Source organism: Myxine glutinosa, chromosome 3 (assembly GCF_964187855.1).
Source record: "Myxine glutinosa chromosome 3, kmMyxGlut1.1, whole genome shotgun sequence".
In the NCBI taxonomy this organism is placed as follows: domain Eukaryota; kingdom Metazoa; phylum Chordata; class Myxini; order Myxiniformes; family Myxinidae; genus Myxine; species Myxine glutinosa.
Window position 1 is genome coordinate 1,555,445 of NC_136263.1, and position 20,761 is coordinate 1,576,205.

The 20,761-nt window shown below is 32.9% G+C and overlaps 2 protein-coding genes across 2 annotated transcripts in view; one reads left to right on the plus strand and one right to left on the minus strand.

Moving 5' to 3' along the window:
• The window catches only part of PDCD11 (programmed cell death 11), a 698,902-nt gene that overhangs the window by 234,155 nt on the left and 443,986 nt on the right, over nt 1-20,761 (minus strand). The window lies entirely within an intron of this gene.
• Nucleotides 19,600-20,761, plus strand: part of KCNK18 (potassium two pore domain channel subfamily K member 18) — a 68,230-nt gene continuing 67,068 nt past the window's right edge. Inside the window, exon 1 of the mRNA XM_068111353.2 lies at nt 19,600-19,787. The gene's annotated coding sequence lies outside the window, so the exon portion shown is untranslated. The remainder of the gene's footprint in view (nt 19,788-20,761) is intronic.

Genomic DNA, 20,761 nt, shown 5'->3' on the forward strand with positions numbered 1-20,761 from the left:
AGGTGGATCTGGGGTGAATTAGCGGGGGTAGAAAAGATCAAGGTTTTGGATGGGGGAAGATAAGAGATGGTGGTGAACAGCTGTTTTAAAGACCTGGAGGGAGGAGTGGGATTGAAGGGAGTGAGGGAGTTTGTTCCAGAGGCGGGAGAAAAGAGGAATGAAAGAGTGAAGGTGAGCAGTGAGCCGAGATTTCGGCAGTTTAACCATCAGAGGGTTGCTGGCAGATCTTGTGCGACCTGTAGGAATATTTGGGGAACAGAGCACAGAGAGAGCTGGGGGTGCAAGGCCGGAGAGGAGTCGGTAGAAGACAGAAAGACCACCTACCTGCCTACGGTGAGTGAGTGAAAGGCCCTCAGAGATAGCTTCATCGCGGGAGATTCCAATAATTCTGAAAGCTTTGGTTTCAACAGCGTGAAGCCGAGCTAGGTGTGAGGCAGGAGCACCGGCCCATAGGGGAGAACAGTATTCCATTGAGCTGCGGATGAAAGCCTTGTATGTGGTGAGGAGCTCAGGTGTGCCGAGGAAGGACTTCGCACGACGGAGGATGCCCAGTCGGCGACTGGCTTTGGAGGCCAGCTTGGAGATGTGGTTTTCCCAAGAAAGATCATGGCAGATAGTGACCCAAAAGCTTGAGCGACAGAACTTCTTGGAGAGGATTGTTGAGAAAGTAGATGGGAGGGTTGTCCAGTCGATCTTTTCGGAGAGACATAGTAAGTGTGTGAGATTTGTCAGGATTGAAAGACATGGTCCACTTGTTTGACCAGTCTGTGATTTTGTCCAAGTCTTCAGAGAGTGAGGAGGCTGCAGACTGCCGATCTGAGGGAAGAGGAATGGAGCGGCAGAGAGTGGAGTCATCAGCAAAGAGATAAAGAGGATTTTCAAGAGAGTCAGAGAGATCATTGATGAAGACCAGAAAAAGCACGGGGCCCAGAATTTGACAAGAAATTGCCCAGAATTTGATTTATTTGACATGTTGAATTCTCATTTGATTTGTTTGATTTATTTGACATGTTGAATTCTTATTTGATTTGATTTGTTTCATTTATTTGACATGTTGAATTATTATTTGATTTGTTGTGTTTGATTTATTTGACATGTTGAATTATTATTTGATTTGTTTGATTTATTTGACATGTTGAATTCCTAATTGATTTGTTTTGTTTGATTTATTGACATGTTGTATTATTATTTGATTTGATTTGTTTGATTTATTTGACATGTTGAATTATCATTTGATTTGATTGATTGATTTGACATGTTGAATTATTATTTGATTTGATTGATTGATTTGACATGTTGAATTATTATTTGATTTGTTTGATTTATTTGACATGTTGAATTCTTAATTGATTTGTTTTGTTTGATTTATTGACATGTTGTTTTATTATTTGATTTGATTTGTTTGATTTATTTGACATGTTGAATTATCATTTGATTTGATTGATTGATTTGACATGTTGAATTATTATTTGATTGGTTTGATTTATTTGACATGTTGAATTATTATTTGATTTGTTTTGTTTGATTTATTTGACATGTTGAATTATTATTTGATTTGTTTTGTTTGATTTATTTGACATGTTGAATTATTATTTGATTTGATTGATTGATTTGACATGTTGAATTCTTAATTGATTTGTTTTGTTTGATTTATTTGACATGTTGAATTATTATTTGATTTGTTTTGTTTGATTTATTTGACATGTTGAATTATTATTTGATTTGATTTCTTTGATGTATTTGACATGTTGAATTATTATTTGATTTGTTTTGTTTGATTTATTTGACATGTTGAATTCTTAATTGATTTGTTTTGTTTGATTTATTTGACATGTTGAATTCTTATTTGATTTGTTTTGTTTGATTTATTTGACATGTTGAATTATTATTTGATTTGATTTCTTTGATGTATTTGACATGTTGAATTTTTATTTGATTTGTTTTGTTTGATTTATTTGACATGTTGAATTCTTAATTGATTTGTTTTGTTTGATTTATTTCACATGTTGAATTCTTATTTGATTTGTTTGATGTATTTGACATGTTGAATTATTATTGGATTTGCTTTATTTAATTTATTTGACATGTTGAATTATTATTTGATTTGATTTGTTTGATTTATTTAACATGTTGAATTCTTAATTGATTTGTTTTGTTTGATTTATTTGACATGTTGAATTCTTATTTGATTTGTTTGATTTATTTGACATTTTGAATTATTATTTGATTTGTTTTGTTTGATTTATTTGACATGTTGAATTGTTATTTGATTTTATTTGTTTGATTTATTTGACATGTTGAATTATTATTTGATTTGTTTTGTTTGATTTATTTGACATGTTGAATTGTTATTTGATTTTATTTGTTTGATTTATTTGACATGTTGAATTCTTATTTGATTTGTTTTGTTTGATTTATTTGACATGTTGAAATATTATTTCATTTCATTTGTTTGATTTATTTGACATGTTGAATTCTTATTTGATTTGTTTGATTTATTTGACATTTTGAATTATTATTTGATTTGTTTTGTTTGATTTATTTGACATGTTGAATTGTTATTTGATTTTATTTGTTTGATTTATTTGACATGTTGAATTATTATTTGATTTGTTTTGTTTGATTTATTTGACATGTTGAATTGTTATTTGATTTTATTTGTTTGATTTATTTGACATGTTGAATTCTTATTTGATTTGTTTTGTTTGATTTATTTGACATGTTGAATTATTATTTGATTTGATTTGATTGATTTATTTGACATGTTGAATTATTTATTTGATTTGTTTTGTTTGATTTATTTGACATGTTGAATTATTATTTGATTTGTTTTGTTTGATGTATTTGACATGTTGAATTATTATTTGATTTGTTTTGTTTGATTTATTTGACATGTTGAATTATTATTTGATTTGTTTTGTTTGATTTATTTGACATGTTGAATTATTATTTGATTTGTTTTGTTTGATTTATTTGACATGTTGAATTATTATTTGATTTGTTTTGTTTGATTTATTTGACATGTTGAATTATTATTTGATTTGTTTGATTTATTTGACATGTTGAATTATTATTTGATTTGTTTTGTTTGATTTATTTGACATGTTGAATTATTATTTCATTTGATTTGTTTGATTTATTTGACATGTTGAATTATTATTTGATTTGTTTTGTTTGATTTATTTGACATGTTGAATTATTATTTCATTTGATTTGTTTGATTTATTTGACATGTTGAATTATTATTTGATTTGATTTGATTGATTTATTTGACATGTTGAATTATTATTTGATTTGTTTTGTTTGATTTATTTGACATGTTGAATTGTTATTTGATTTTATTTGTTTGATTTATTTGACATGTTGAATTGTTATTTGATTTTATTTGTTTGATTTATTTGACATGTTGAATTATTATTTGATTTGTTTTGTTTGATTTATTTGACATGTTGAATTGTTATTTGATTTGTTTTGTTTGATTTATTTGACATGTTGAATTTTTATTTGATTTGTTTTGTTTGATTTATTTGACATGTTGAATTATTATTTCATTTGATTGGTTTGATTTATTTGACATGTTGAATTCTTATTTGATTTGATTTGTTTGATTTATTTGACATGTTGAATTCTTATTTGATTTGATTGGTTTGATTTATTTGACATGTTGAATTATTATTTCATTTGATTGGTTTGATTTATTTGACATGTTGAATTATTATTTCATTTGATTTGTTTGATGTATTTGACATGTTGAATTCTTATTTGATTTGTTTTGTTTGATTTATTTGACATGTTGAATTCTTATTTGATTTGATTGGTTTGATTTATTTGACATGTTGAATTCTTATTTGATTTGTTTTGATTGATTTATTTGACATGTTGAATTATTATTTGATTTGTTTTGTTTGATTTATTTGACATGTTGAATTCTTCATTGATTTGTTTTGTTTGATTTATTTGACATGTTGAATTATTATTTGATTTGATTGATTGATTTGACATGTTGAATTATTATTTGATTTGTTTTGTTTGATTTATTTGACATGTTGAATTATTATTTGATTTGATTTGTTTGATTTATTTGACATGTTGAATTCTCATTTGATTTGTTTGATTTATTTGACATGTTGAATTATTATTTGATTTGTTTTGTTTGATTTATTTGACATGTTGAATTATTATTTGATTTGATTGATTGATTTGACATGTTGAATTATTATTTGATTTGTTTTCTTTGATTTATTTGACATGTTGAATTATTATTTGATTTGATTTGATTGATTTATTTGACATGTTGAATTATTATTTGATTGTTTGATTTATTTGACATGTTGAATTCTCATTTGATTTGTTTGATTTATTTGACATGTTGAATTCTTAATTGATTTGTTTTGTTTGATTTATTTGACATGTTGAATTATTATTTGATTTGTTGTGTTTGATTTACTTGACATGTTGAATTATTATTTGATTTGTTTTGTTTGATTTATTTGACATGTTGAATTCTTAATTGATTTGTTTTGTTTGATTTATTGACATGTTGTATTATTATTTGATTTGATTTGTTTGATTTATTTGACATGTTGAATTATCATTTGATTTGATTGATTGATTTGACATGTTGAATCATTATTTTATTTGATTGATTGATTTGACATGTTGAATTATTATTTGATTTGTTTTGTTTGATTTATTTAACATGTTGAATTCTTAATTGATTTGTTTTGTTTGATTTATTTGACATGTTGAATTATCATTTGATTTGTTTTGTTTGATTTATTTGACATATTTAATTACTATTTGATTTTATTTGTTTGATGTATTTGACATGTTGAATTATTATTTGACTCGCGGGGTCACCCGTGGGAATCCCACGGGCATGGATGTGTGTGACATTTCGACATATTGAGTTAGATGCTGCACATTCATTTTTACAAAATGGTTACTGGCAAGTCATCAGATCCAGAAATGGTGTGATGAACACAATTTATTTATTTCACATAATATGTGACTCCTCACTCCTCTCCACCTGACACTCTCCTGTCTCCACCTGACACTCTCCTCTCTCCACCTAGCACTCCTCTCCTCTCCAATCCCTCACATTCCTCTCCTTTCCAATCCCTCACCTCTCCAATCCCTCACACTCCTCTCCTCTCCAATCCCTCACACGCCTCTCCAATCGTGCCTCACACTCCTCTCCAATCGCGCCTCACACTCCTCTCCAATCGCGCCTCACTCCTCTCCAATCGCACCTCACACTCCCCTCCAATCACTCCTCTCCAATCGCGCCTCACACTCCTCTCCAATCGCGCCTCACACTCCTCTCCAATCGCGCCTCACACTCCTCCCCAATTGCGCCTCACACTCCTCTCCAATCGCGCCTCACACTCCTCTCCAATCGCGCCTCACACTCCTCTCCAATCGTCCCTCACACACCTCTCCAATCGCGCCTCACACTCCTCTCCAATCGTGCCTCACACTCCTCTCCAATCGCGCCTCACACTCCTCTCCAATCACTCCTCACTCTCCTCTCCAATCGCTCCTCACTCTCCTCTCCAATCGCTCCTCACTCGCCTCTCCAATCGCTCCTCACTCGCCTCTCCAATCGCTCCTCACTCGCCTCTCCAATCGCTCCTCACTCGCCTCTCCAATCGGCTTTCCCCGTCTCGTTTCTCTCGTTTTTCTCCCGTCTCGCTCTTTTTCTTGCTCCAAAACGGCCCATCTCGCCCGTCTCGCCCGTCGGCCCGTCGGAATCGGAAATCGGCCCGTCTTGCTTTCGTGCTTGCGCGTAAATAAATTGTGTTCATTACACCATTTCTGGATCTGATGACTTGCCAGTAACCATTTTGTAAAAATGAATGTGCAGCATCCAACTCAATATGTCGAAATGTCACACACATCCATGCCCGTGGGATTCGCACGGGTGACCCCGCAAGTTTACATTGACGTTCGTCGATAGACTCGTTCGCCCGTCTCATTAGTTTTCTTGCTACATCCTGTTCAAGTCAGCGTTCTTCATCGATCGTCTCATTCATTTTGGAAATAGAAGTTTCCACGCAGCGCATGAATTGTCACGATCCTCAAGAGGAATTTGTCTCGTAATCATCAAATGATAAATGGCAAGTAAATTATATTGTGGAAAATTAAAGATTTCAAATAAACCTATTTAAAGTGTATGCGCACATAACTAATTTTAAAAAACGAAGAAATATCTCGGTAATTTCCTGAAACATATTTTACTTCCGGCTAATAATGTTGAATGAAATAAAAACGAAGAAATATATGTCGGCATCATTGTTGACGTTTTTGTGACGACTGTCATCAAACGAAAAAGTAATATATCCTAACGGAAAAGCAAAAGCGAATTTTAAATATATATCGACACGTTGCCGTCAGTGTCATGTTGGGCGGTGTATGATACACCTTGACGCGATTTTTAAAAATATATCTGCATTTTCCCGCGTGTGTGGAATGTTCTCAATTATTGCTGACACCGAGTCCAAAACCATCGATAAAAATGAAATCATATGGTGAGTTAGATTGGAGATAAAGGCGTGAGAGAGACTCAATGGCCTTGAAGTTACAGGCCTTTGAGAATTCATTTCGTTCTATAAACGGCAACTTTCATCGGATTTTCTTCCCGTTTCTTTTCAACCGAGTCGAAAACTATTTAAGCGACTGTGAAAAATGAAATGATATATCGAATTTTTAATATGTATCGACACGTTGCTGTCGGTGTCATGTTGGGCGGTGTATGATACACCATGACGCGATTTAAAAAAATATATCTCTGCATTTTCCCGCGTGTGTGGAATGTTCTCAATTATTGCTGACACCGAGTCTGAAAACCATCGATAAAAATGGAATCATATGGTGAGTTAGATTGGAGATAAAGGCGTGAGAGAGACTCAATGGCCTTGAAGTTACAGGTGTTTGAGAATTCATTTCGTTCTATAAACGGCAACTTTCATTAGATTTTCTTCCCGTTTTTTTTCAACCGAGTCTAAAACTATGCTAGCGACTGTGAAAAATGAAATGATATATCGAATTTGATTTGAAATAAAACTGGGAGAGAGAGCAAGACACCACGGGCCTACAAAACAGGCCTCAAAGCTATGCGAGTTAATAAAATGGTGGATATTTGTTTATAATTATATGAAGCCACTCCCAGAATGGGTGGAGCTATGGGTGGAGCTACTCTGCAAACCGAGTAAGCCACACCCCGGACAGACGCCCAACAGACAGACAGACAGACAGAATCATCTACGGCTATTATTATTATTTGATTTGTTTTGTTTGATTTATTTGACATGTTGAATTCTTAATTGATTTGTTTTGTTTGATTTATTTGACATGTTGAATTATTATTCGATTTGATTTGTTTGATGTATTTGACATGTTGAATTATTATTTGATTTGATTTGTTTGATTTATTTGACATGTTGAATTATTTATTTGATTTGTTGTGTTTGATTTATTTGACATGTTGAATTATTATTTGATTTGTTTTGTTTGATTTATTTGACATGTTGAATTATTATTTGATTTGATTTGATTGATTTATTTGACATGTTGAATTATTATTTGATTTGATTTGTTTATTTGACATGTTGAATTATTATTTGATTTGTTTTGTTTGATTTATTTGACATGTTGAATTATTATTTGATTTGATTGATTGATTTGACATGTTGAATTATTATTTGATTTGTTTTGTTTGATTTATTTGACATGTTGAATTATTATTTGATTTGTTTTGTTTGATTTATTTGACATGTTGAATTATTATTTGATTTGATTTGATTGATTTATTTGACATGTTGAATTATTTATTTGATTTGTTTTGTTTGATTTATTTGACATGTTGAATTATTATTTGATTTGTTTTGTTTGATTTATTTGACATGTTGAATTATTATTTGATTTGATTTGATTGATTTATTTGACATGTTGAATTATTATTTGATTTGTTTTGTTTGATTTATTTGACATGTTGAATTATTATTTGATTTGTTTTGTTTGATTTATTTGACATGTTGAATTATTATTTGATTTGTTTTGTTTGATTTATTTGACATGTTGAATTATTATTTGATTTGTTTTGTTTGATTTATTTGACATGTTGAATTCTTAATTGATTTGTTTTGTTTGATTTATTTGACATGTTGAATTATTTATTTGATTTGTTGTGTTTGATTTATTTGACATGTTGAATTATTATTTGATTTGTTTTGTTTGATTTATTTGACATGTTGAATTATTATTTGATTTGATTTGATTGATTTATTTGACATGTTGAATTATTATTTGATTTGATTTGTTTATTTGACATGTTGAATTATTATTTGATTTGTTTTGTTTGATTTATTTGACATGTTGAATTATTATTTGATTTGATTGATTGATTTGACATGTTGAATTATTATTTGATTTGTTTTTTTTGATTTATTTGACATGTTGAATTATTATTTGATTTGTTTTGTTTGATTTATTTGACATGTTGAATTATTATTTGATTTGATTTGATTGATTTATTTGACATGTTGAATTATTTATTTGATTTGTTTTGTTTGATTTATTTGACATGTTGAATTATTATTTGATTTGTTTTGTTTGATGTATTTGACATGTTGAATTATTATTTGATTTGTTTTGTTTGATTTATTTGACATGTTGAATTATTATTTGATTTGTTTTGTTTGATTTATTTGACATGTTGAATTATTATTTGATTTGTTTTGTTTGATTTATTTGACATGTTGAATTATTATTTGATTTGTTTTGTTTGATTTATTTGACATGTTGAATTATTATTTGATTTGTTTGATTTATTTGACATGTTGAATTATTATTTGATTTGTTTTGTTTGATTTATTTGACATGTTGAATTATTATTTCATTTGATTTGTTTGATTTATTTGACATGTTGAATTATTATTTGATTTGTTTTGTTTGATTTATTTGACATGTTGAATTATTATTTCATTTGATTTGTTTGATTTATTTGACATGTTGAATTATTATTTGATTTGATTTGATTGATTTATTTGACATGTTGAATTATTATTTGATTTGTTTTGTTTGATTTATTTGACATGTTGAATTGTTATTTGATTTTATTTGTTTGATTTATTTGACATGTTGAATTGTTATTTGATTTTATTTGTTTGATTTATTTGACATGTTGAATTGTTATTTGATTTTATTTGTTTGATTTATTTGACATGTTGAATTATTATTTGATTTGTTTTGTTTGATTTATTTGACATGTTGAATTGTTATTTGATTTGTTTTGTTTGATTTATTTGACATGTTGAATTTTTATTTGATTTGTTTTGTTTGATTTATTTGACATGTTGAATTATTATTTCATTTGATTGGTTTGATTTATTTGACATGTTGAATTCTTATTTGATTTGATTTGTTTGATTTATTTGACATGTTGAATTCTTATTTGATTTGATTTGTTTGATTTATTTGACATGTTGAATTTTTATTTGATTTGTTTTGTTTGATTTATTTGACATGTTGAATTATTATTTCATTTGATTGGTTTGATTTATTTGACATGTTGAATTTTTATTTGATTTGTTTTGTTTGATTTATTTGACATGTTGAATTATTATTTGATTTTATTTGTTTGATTTATTTGACATGTTGAATTATTATTTGATTTGTTTTGTTTGATTTATTTGACATGTTGAATTGTTATTTGATTTTATTTGTTTGATTTATTTGACATGTTGAATTCTTATTTGATTTGTTTTGTTTGATTTATTTGACATGTTGAATTATTATTTGATTTGATTTGATTGATTTATTTGACATGTTGAATTATTTATTTGATTTGTTTTGTTTGATTTATTTGACATGTTGAATTATTATTTGATTTGTTTTGTTTGATGTATTTGACATGTTGAATTATTATTTGATTTGTTTTGTTTGATTTATTTGACATGTTGAATTATTATTTGATTTGTTTTGTTTGATTTATTTGACATGTTGAATTATTATTTGATTTGTTTTGTTTGATTTATTTGACATGTTGAATTATTATTTGATTTGTTTTGTTTGATTTATTTGACATGTTGAATTATTATTTGATTTGTTTGATTTATTTGACATGTTGAATTATTATTTGATTTGTTTTGTTTGATTTATTTGACATGTTGAATTATTATTTCATTTGATTTGTTTGATTTATTTGACATGTTGAATTATTATTTGATTTGTTTTGTTTGATTTATTTGACATGTTGAATTATTATTTCATTTGATTTGTTTGATTTATTTGACATGTTGAATTATTATTTGATTTGATTTGATTGATTTATTTGACATGTTGAATTATTATTTGATTTGTTTTGTTTGATTTATTTGACATGTTGAATTGTTATTTGATTTTATTTGTTTGATTTATTTGACATGTTGAATTGTTATTTGATTTTATTTGTTTGATTTATTTGACATGTTGAATTATTATTTGATTTGTTTTGTTTGATTTATTTGACATGTTGAATTGTTATTTGATTTGTTTTGTTTGATTTATTTGACATGTTGAATTTTTATTTGATTTGTTTTGTTTGATTTATTTGACATGTTGAATTATTATTTCATTTGATTGGTTTGATTTATTTGACATGTTGAATTCTTATTTGATTTGATTTGTTTGATTTATTTGACATGTTGAATTCTTATTTGATTTGATTTGTTTGATTTATTTGACATGTTGAATTTTTATTTGATTTGTTTTGTTTGATTTATTTGACATGTTGAATTATTATTTCATTTGATTGGTTTGATTTATTTGACATGTTGAATTTTTATTTGATTTGTTTTGTTTGATTTATTTGACATGTTGAATTTTTATTTGATTTGATTTGTTTGATTTATTTGACATGTTGAATTCTTATTTGATTTGTTTTGTTTGATTTATTTGACATGTTGAATTATTTATTTGATTTGTTTTGTTTGATTTATTTGACATGTTGAATTCTTATTTGATTTGTTTTGTTTGATTTATTTGACATGTTGAATTCTTATTTGATTTGATTGGTTTGATTTATTTGACATGTTGAATTCTTATTTGATTTGTTTTGATTGATTGATTTGACATGTTGAATTATTATTTGATTTGTTTTGTTTGATTTATTTGACATGTTGAATTCTTCATTGATTTGTTTTGTTTGATTTATTTGACATGTTGAATTATTATTTGATTTGATTGATTGATTTGACATGTTGAATTATTATTTGATTTGTTTTGTTTGATTTATTTGACATGTTGAATTATTATTTGATTTGATTTGTTTGATTTATTTGACATGTTGAATTCTCATTTGATTTGTTTGATTTATTTGACATGTTGAATTATTATTTGATTTGTTTTGTTTGATTTATTTGACATGTTGAATTATTATTTGATTTGATTGATTGATTTGACATGTTGAATTATTATTTGATTTGTTTTCTTTGATTTATTTGACATGTTGAATTATTATTTGATTTGATTTGATTGATTTATTTGACATGTTGAATTATTATTTGATTGTTTGATTTATTTGACATGTTGAATTCTCATTTGATTTGTTTGATTTATTTGACATGTTGAATTCTTAATTGATTTGTTTTGTTTGATTTATTTGACATGTTGAATTATTATTTGATTTGTTGTGTTTGATTTACTTGACATGTTGAATTATTATTTGATTTGTTTTGTTTGATTTATTTGACATGTTGAATTCTTAATTGATTTGTTTTGTTTGATTTATTGACATGTTGTATTATTATTTGATTTGATTTGTTTGATTTATTTGACATGTTGAATTATCATTTGATTTGATTGATTGATTTGACATGTTGAATCATTATTTTATTTGATTGATTGATTTGACATGTTGAATTATTATTTGATTTGTTTTGTTTGATTTATTTAACATGTTGAATTCTTAATTGATTTGTTTTGTTTGATTTATTTGACATGTTGAATTATCATTTGATTTGTTTTGTTTGATTTATTTGACATGTTTAATTACTATTTGATTTTATTTGTTTGATGTATTTGACATGTTGAATTATTATTTGACTCGCGGGGTCACCCGTGGGAATCCCACGGGCATGGATGTGTGTGACATTTCGACATATTGAGTTAGATGCTGCACATTCATTTTTACAAAATGGTTACTGGCAAGTCATCAGATCCAGAAATGGTGTGATGAACACAATTTATTTATTTCACATAATATGTGACTCCTCACTCCTCTCCACCTGACACTCTCCTGTCTCCACCTGACACTCTCCTCTCTCCACCTAGCACTCCTCTCCTCTCCAATCCCTCACATTCCTCTCCTTTCCAATCCCTCACCTCTCCAATCCCTCACACTCCTCTCCTCTCCAATCCCTCACACGCCTCTCCAATCGTGCCTCACACTCCTCTCCAATCGCGCCTCACACTCCTCTCCAATCGCGCCTCACTCCTCTCCAATCGCACCTCACACTCCCCTCCAATCACTCCTCTCCAATCGCGCCTCACACTCCTCTCCAATCGCGCCTCACACTCCTCCCCAATTGCGCCTCACACTCCTCTCCAATCGCGCCTCACACTCCTCTCCAATCGCGCCTCACACTCCTCTCCAATCGTCCCTCACACACCTCTCCAATCGCGCCTCACACTCCTCTCCAATCGTGCCTCACACTCCTCTCCAATCGCGCCTCACACTCCTCTCCAATCACTCCTCACTCTCCTCTCCAATCGCTCCTCACTCTCCTCTCCAATCGCTCCTCACTCGCCTCTCCAATCGCTCCTCACTCGCCTCTCCAATCGCTCCTCACTCGCCTCTCCAATCGCTCCTCACTCGCCTCTCCAATCGGCTTTCCCCGTCTCGTTTCTCTCGTTTTTCTCCCGTCTCGCTCTTTTTCTTGCTCCAAAACGGCCCATCTCGCCCGTCTCGCCCGTCGGCCCGTCGGAATCGGAAATCGGCCCGTCTTGCTTTCGTGCTTGCGCGTAAATAAATTGTGTTCATTACACCATTTCTGGATCTGATGACTTGCCAGTAACCATTTTGTAAAAATGAATGTGCAGCATCCAACTCAATATGTCGAAATGTCACACACATCCATGCCCGTGGGATTCGCACGGGTGACCCCGCAAGTTTACATTGACGTTCGTCGATAGACTCGTTCGCCCGTCTCATTAGTTTTCTTGCTACATCCTGTTCAAGTCAGCGTTCTTCATCGATCGTCTCATTCATTTTGGAAATAGAAGTTTCCACGCAGCGCATGAATTGTCACGATCCTCAAGAGGAATTTGTCTCGTAATCATCAAATGATAAATGGCAAGTAAATTATATTGTGGAAAATTAAAGATTTCAAATAAACCTATTTAAAGTGTATGCGCACATAACTAATTTTAAAAAACGAAGAAATATCTCGGTAATTTCCTGAAACATATTTTACTTCCGGCTAATAATGTTGAATGAAATAAAAACGAAGAAATATATGTCGGCATCATTGTTGACGTTTTTGTGACGACTGTCATCAAACGAAAAAGTAATATATCCTAACGGAAAAGCAAAAGCGAATTTTAAATATATATCGACACGTTGCCGTCAGTGTCATGTTGGGCGGTGTATGATACACCTTGACGCGATTTTTAAAAATATATCTGCATTTTCCCGCGTGTGTGGAATGTTCTCAATTATTGCTGACACCGAGTCCAAAACCATCGATAAAAATGAAATCATATGGTGAGTTAGATTGGAGATAAAGGCGTGAGAGAGACTCAATGGCCTTGAAGTTACAGGCCTTTGAGAATTCATTTCGTTCTATAAACGGCAACTTTCATCGGATTTTCTTCCCGTTTCTTTTCAACCGAGTCGAAAACTATGTTAGCGACTGTGAAAAATGAAATGATATATCGAATTTTTAATATGTATCGACACGTTGCTGTCGGTGTCATGTTGGGCGGTGTATGATACACCATGACGCGATTTAAAAAAATATATCTCTGCATTTTCCCGCGTGTGTGGAATGTTCTCAATTATTGCTGACACCGAGTCTGAAAACCATCGATAAAAATGGAATCATATGGTGAGTTAGATTGGAGATAAAGGCGTGAGAGAGACTCAATGGCCTTGAAGTTACAGGTGTTTGAGAATTCATTTCGTTCTATAAACGGCAACTTTCATTAGATTTTCTTCCCGTTTTTTTTCAACCGAGTCTAAAACTATGCTAGCGACTGTGAAAAATGAAATGATATATCGAATTTGATTTGAAATAAAACTGGGAGAGAGAGCAAGACACCACGGGCCTACAAAACAGGCCTCAAAGCTATGCGAGTTAATAAAATGGTGGATATTTGTTTATAATTATATGAAGCCACTCCCAGAATGGGTGGAGCTATGGGTGGAGCTACTCTGCAAACCGAGTAAGCCACACCCCGGACAGACGCCCAACAGACAGACAGACAGACAGAATCATCTACGGCTATTATTATTATTTGATTTGTTTTGTTTGATTTATTTGACATGTTGAATTCTTAATTGATTTGTTTTGTTTGATTTATTTGACATGTTGAATTATTATTCGATTTGATTTGTTTGATGTATTTGACATGTTGAATTATTATTTGATTTGATTTGTTTGATTTATTTGACATGTTGAATTATTTATTTGATTTGTTGTGTTTGATTTATTTGACATGTTGAATTATTATTTGATTTGTTTTGTTTGATTTATTTGACATGTTGAATTATTATTTGATTTGATTTGATTGATTTATTTGACATGTTGAATTATTATTTGATTTGATTTGTTTATTTGACATGTTGAATTATTATTTGATTTGTTTTGTTTGATTTATTTGACATGTTGAATTATTATTTGATTTGATTGATTGATTTGACATGTTGAATTATTATTTGATTTGTTTTGTTTGATTTATTTGACATGTTGAATTATTATTTGATTTGTTTTGTTTGATTTATTTGACATGTTGAATTATTATTTGATTTGATTTGATTGATTTATTTGACATGTTGAATTATTTATTTGATTTGTTTTGTTTGATTTATTTGACATGTTGAATTATTATTTGATTTGTTTTGTTTGATTTATTTGACATGTTGAATTATTATTTGATTTGATTTGATTGATTTATTTGACATGTTGAATTATTATTTGATTTGTTTTGTTTGATTTATTTGACATGTTGAATTATTATTTGATTTGTTTTGTTTGATTTATTTGACATGTTGAATTATTATTTGATTTGTTTTGTTTGATTTATTTGACATGTTGAATTATTATTTGATTTGTTTTGTTTGATTTATTTGACATGTTGAATTCTTAATTGATTTGTTTTGTTTGATTTATTTGACATGTTGAATTATTTATTTGATTTGTTGTGTTTGATTTATTTGACATGTTGAATTATTATTTGATTTGTTTTGTTTGATTTATTTGACATGTTGAATTATTATTTGATTTGATTTGATTGATTTATTTGACATGTTGAATTATTATTTGATTTGATTTGTTTATTTGACATGTTGAATTATTATTTGATTTGTTTTGTTTGATTTATTTGACATGTTGAATTATTATTTGATTTGATTGATTGATTTGACATGTTGAATTATTATTTGATTTGTTTTTTTTGATTTATTTGACATGTTGAATTATTATTTGATTTGATTGATTTATTTGACATGTTGAATTATTATTTGATTTGATTTGTTTGATTTATTTGACATGTTGAATTATTATTTGATTTGTTTTGTTTGATTTATTTGACATGTTGAATTATTATTTGATTTGATTTGATTGATTTATTTGACATGTTGAATTATTTATTTGATTTGTTTTGTTTGATTTATTTGACATGTTGAATTATTATTTGATTTGTTTTGTTTGATTTATTTGACATGTTGAATTATTATTTGATTTGTTTTGTTTGATTTATTTGACATGTTGAATTATTTATTTGATTTGATTTGTTTATTTGACATGTTGAATTATTATTTGATTTGATTTGTTTATTTGACATGTTGAATTATTATTTGATTTGATTTGATTGATTTATTTGACATGTTGAATTATTTATTTGATTTGTTTTGTTTGATTTATTTGACATGTTGAATTATTATTTGATTTGTTTTGTTTGATTTATTTGACATGTTGAATTATTATTTGATTTGATTTGATTGATTTATTTGACATGTTGAATTATTTATTTGATTTGTTTTGTTTGATTTATTTGACATGTTGAATTATTATTTGATTTGTTTTGTTTGATTTATTTGACATGTTGAATTATTATTTGATTTGATTTGATTGATTTATTTGACATGTTGAATTATTATTTGATTTGTTTTGTTTGATGTATTTGACATGTTGAATTATTATTTGATTTGTTTTGTTTGATTTATTTGACATGTTGAATTATTATTTGATTTGTTTTGTTTGATTTATTTGACATGTTGAATTATTATTTGATTTGTTTTGTTTGATTTATTTGACATGTTGAATTATTATTTGATTTGTTTTGTTTGATTTATTTGACATGTTGAATTATTATTTGATTTGTTTTGTTTGATTTATTTGACATGTTGAATTCTTAATTGATTTGTTTTGTTTGATTTATTTGACATGTTGAATTATTATTGGATTTTATTTGTTTGATTTATTTGACATGTTGAATTATTATTTGATTTGATTGGTTTGATTTATTTGACATGTTGAATTATTATTTGATTTGATTGGTTTGATTTATTTGACATGTTGAATTATTTATTTGGTTTTTGAATCACAATAATACATTTTGGCATCAAGGAAAAGATCAAAATTAAAAGCGCCATTTTTATCAGTTAAATTATTTCAATGAAACGTGACGTAGGCGGTCGGATTAAATACTCAGAATACACTCCAGCTGATTTCGTCCAGAATGAACAATGTGCAGGGCCGAGAATTCCCGGGTGATTGACTTCACCATTCATACTGTAACGTTCCCCACCGCCTACTCCTCTCGCGCCCCCATCTTTCCCCGCACCTCCACCCCCCCCACCCCCCTCCCTACCCCACTTTTAGGTAGCGACGGAGTCCCTGCCTTCCCTGCAGTGCTCAACGTTGGGATTTGTCATTTGTTCAGGATAATCGGCTTACTCTTCGTGAAAGACACCGTGGGATCATTCACGTCCACCAGATCATGCAGGCACACAGGACGGCCAGCTTAATGTCCATCCAAGGGACGTTGCTTCAAGGTGTGATTGAACTTCCTACCTGCGAAGTAGTCGCTCGGCTCGGCTAAACAGTCTGAGAGGTAAGTGTGGTACCATTAGACCATCCAGCGTATCTCCCACCTGTTGTGCCTTCATGCTCTTCCATTGACCATGATCCGCGCCGAAAGACCAATTCAGTCGAAACCAATCGGGTGGTTGAGTGACGAGCGATCGGGTCGTCGAGTGGCGATTGATCAGGTAGTCGAATGAGGATCGGGTCGTCGAGTGGCGATTGATCAGGTAGTCGAATGAGGATCGGGTCGTCGAGTGACGATTGATCGGGTAGTCGAGTGAAGTTTGATTAGGTAGTCGAGTGACGATTGATCGGGTAGTCGAGTGACGCTTGATCGGGTAGTCGAGTGAAGTTTGATTAGGTAGTCGAGTGACGATTGATCGGGTAGTGTGACGATAGATCGGGTAGTCGAATGAGGATCGGGTCGTCGACTGACGATTGATCGGGTAGTGTGACGATCGGGTAGTGGAGTGACGATCGGGTAGTGGAGTGACAATTGATCGGGTAGTGTGACGATCGGGTAGTGGAGTGACGATCGGGTAGTGGAGTGACAATTGATCGGGTAGTGTGACGATCGGGTAGTGGAGTGACGATCGGGTAGTGGAGTGACGATCGGGTAGTCGAATGAGGATCGGGTAGTCGAGTGACCATCGGGTAGTCGAATGAGGATCGGGTAGTCGAGTGACGATCGGGTAGTGGAGTGACGATCGGGTAGGCGAATGAGGATAGGGTAGCGGAGTGACGATCGGGTAGTCGAATGAGGATCGGGTAGTGGAGTGACGATCGGGTAGTCGAATGAGGATCGGGTAGCGGAGTGACGATCGGGTAGTCGAGTGACGATCGGGTAGAGGAGTGACGCTCGGGTAGTCGAATGAGGATCAGGTAGTCGAGTGACGATCGGGTAGTGGAGTGACGATCGGGTAGTCGAATGAGGATCGGGTAGTCGAGTGACGATCGGGTAGTGGAGTGACGATCGGGTAGTCGAATGAGGATCGGGTAGTGGAGTGACGATCGGGTAGGCGAATGAGGATAGGGTAGCGGAGTGACGATCGGGTAGTCGAATGAGGATCGGGTAGCGGAGTGACGATCGGGTAGTCGAGTGACGATCGGGTAGAGGAGTGACGCTCGGGTAGTCGAGTGACGTTTGGGTAGTGGAGTGACGATCGGGTAGTCGAGTGACGATCGGGTAGTGGAGTGACGATCGGGTAGTCGAATGAGGATCGGGTAGTGGAGTGACGATCGGGTAGCGGAGTGACGATCGGGTAGTCGAGTGACGATCGGGTAGCGGAGTGACGATCGGGTAGGCGAATGAGGATCGGGTAGTCGAATGAGGATCGGGTAGCGGAGTGACGATCGGGTAGTCGAGTGACGATCGGGTAGAGGAGTGACGCTCGGGTAGTCGAGTGACGTTTGGGTAGTGGAGTGACGATCGGGTAGTCGAATGAGGATCGGGTAGCGGAGTGACGATCGGGTAGTCGAGTGACGATCGGGTAGAGGAGTGACGCTCGGGTAGTCGAGTGACGTTTGGGTAGTGGAGTGACGATCGGGTAGTCGAATGAGGATCGGGTAGTCGAATGAGGATCGGGTAGCGGAGTGACGATCGGGTAGTCGAGTGACGATCGGGTAGTGGAGTGACGCTCGGGTAGTCGAGTGACGTTTGGGTAGTGGAGTGACGATCGGGTAGTCGAATGAGGATCGGGTAGTCGAATGAGGATTGATCGGGTAGTCGAGTGACGATCGGGTAGTCGAGTGACGATCGGGTAGTCGAATGAGGATTGATCGGGTAGTCGAGTGACGATTGATCGGGTAGTGTTGATAGGCTCCGATCCCCTAATCGACATCCGCGGAGACAATGACAGCAAGCATCTTCCCAGGGCCAGATCTCCATGACATTGCGTTGGCAGTAAATACATGTATTAAATCCTAATGATCGCCATATTAACATGGGATTTATCACTTTTATCTATAAAATGAACGTATTTAATAGAGTGAGTAAATTAATTTGCACTCATTGTTAAACTTTAAAAAACATTGTTAAAAGTCATTGTTAAAACTTTACTTAGATCAGGTTTATAAACATTCCGATTCATTTATCGTAGACAAATCCCTTTAATCCCCCTTAACACTTGATACCTGGCTGTATACCTGTATTATACCAAGGTGCGTACGACGGACAATGCGGCGTAAAATGAAATGATGACTCCGCCCACCCGGCCCTCTAACGTCCCGCCCCGTTCGTATTTGCCACGCCCTCTACGCCCCGGCAACCCGATCGCAAATGAATGACCACGCGCCTCGATCATCTGCGCTCGTACGACCAGTCTCATTTCTTCGTTCATTCTCTCCTACGAACGGCGAACACCTGCGACAACCAAGAGGACATCTCAGCCGAGTTCCGGAGGATCATTTCGTTTACTCAACATTGACACTACCTGTGGCATCGAGCATCCACCCCGACTCGCAAGGCGACCTTCCAGCAGTTTCTCACACATTTTTTCGGTAAGACCCTGGAAAGCGATGATCCGCCATGGTTCAGTCTGTTATGATATACGGACGTGATGATCCACCATGGTTCTGTTTGTTATGATCTACGGACGAGATGACCCGACATGGTTCAGTTTGTTATGATCTACGGACGAGATGACCCGACATGGTTTGGTCTGTTATGATCTACGGACGAGAACACCCGACATGGTTCAGTCTGTGATGATCTACGGATGAGATGACCGACATGATTCAGTCTGTTATGATCTACGGATGAGATGACCCGACATGGTTCAGTCTGTTATGATCTACAGATGCGATGATCCGCCATGGTTCAGTCTGTTATGATCTACGGAAGCGATGATCCGACATGGTTCCGTCTGCTATGATCTACGGATGTAATGACCCGACATGGTTCAGTTTGTTATGATCTACGGACGAGATGACCCGAGATGGTGCAGTTTGTTATGATCTACGGACGAGATGACCCGACATGGTTCGGTCTGTTATGATCTACGGATGCGATGACCCGACATGGTTCATTCTGTTATGATCTGCGGATGCGATGACCCGACATGGTTCAGTTTGTACGAACGAGATGACCCGAGATGGTGCAGTTTGTTATGATCTACGGACGAGATGACCTGACATGGTTCAGTCTGTTATGATCTACGGATGCGATCACCTGACATGGTTCCGTCTGTTATGATCTACGGACGAGATGACCCAACATGGTTCAGTCTGCTGTGATCTACAGATGCGATGACCCGACATAGTTCAGTCTGTTATGATCCACGGACGTGATGACCCGACATGGTTCCGTATGTTATGATCTACGGACGAGATGACCCGACATGGTTCAGTATGTTATGATCTACGGACGAGATGACCCGACATGGTTCAGTCTATGATCTACGGATGCGATGACCCGACATGGTTCAGTATGTTATGATCTACGGACGAGATGACCCGACATGGTTCCTTTTGTT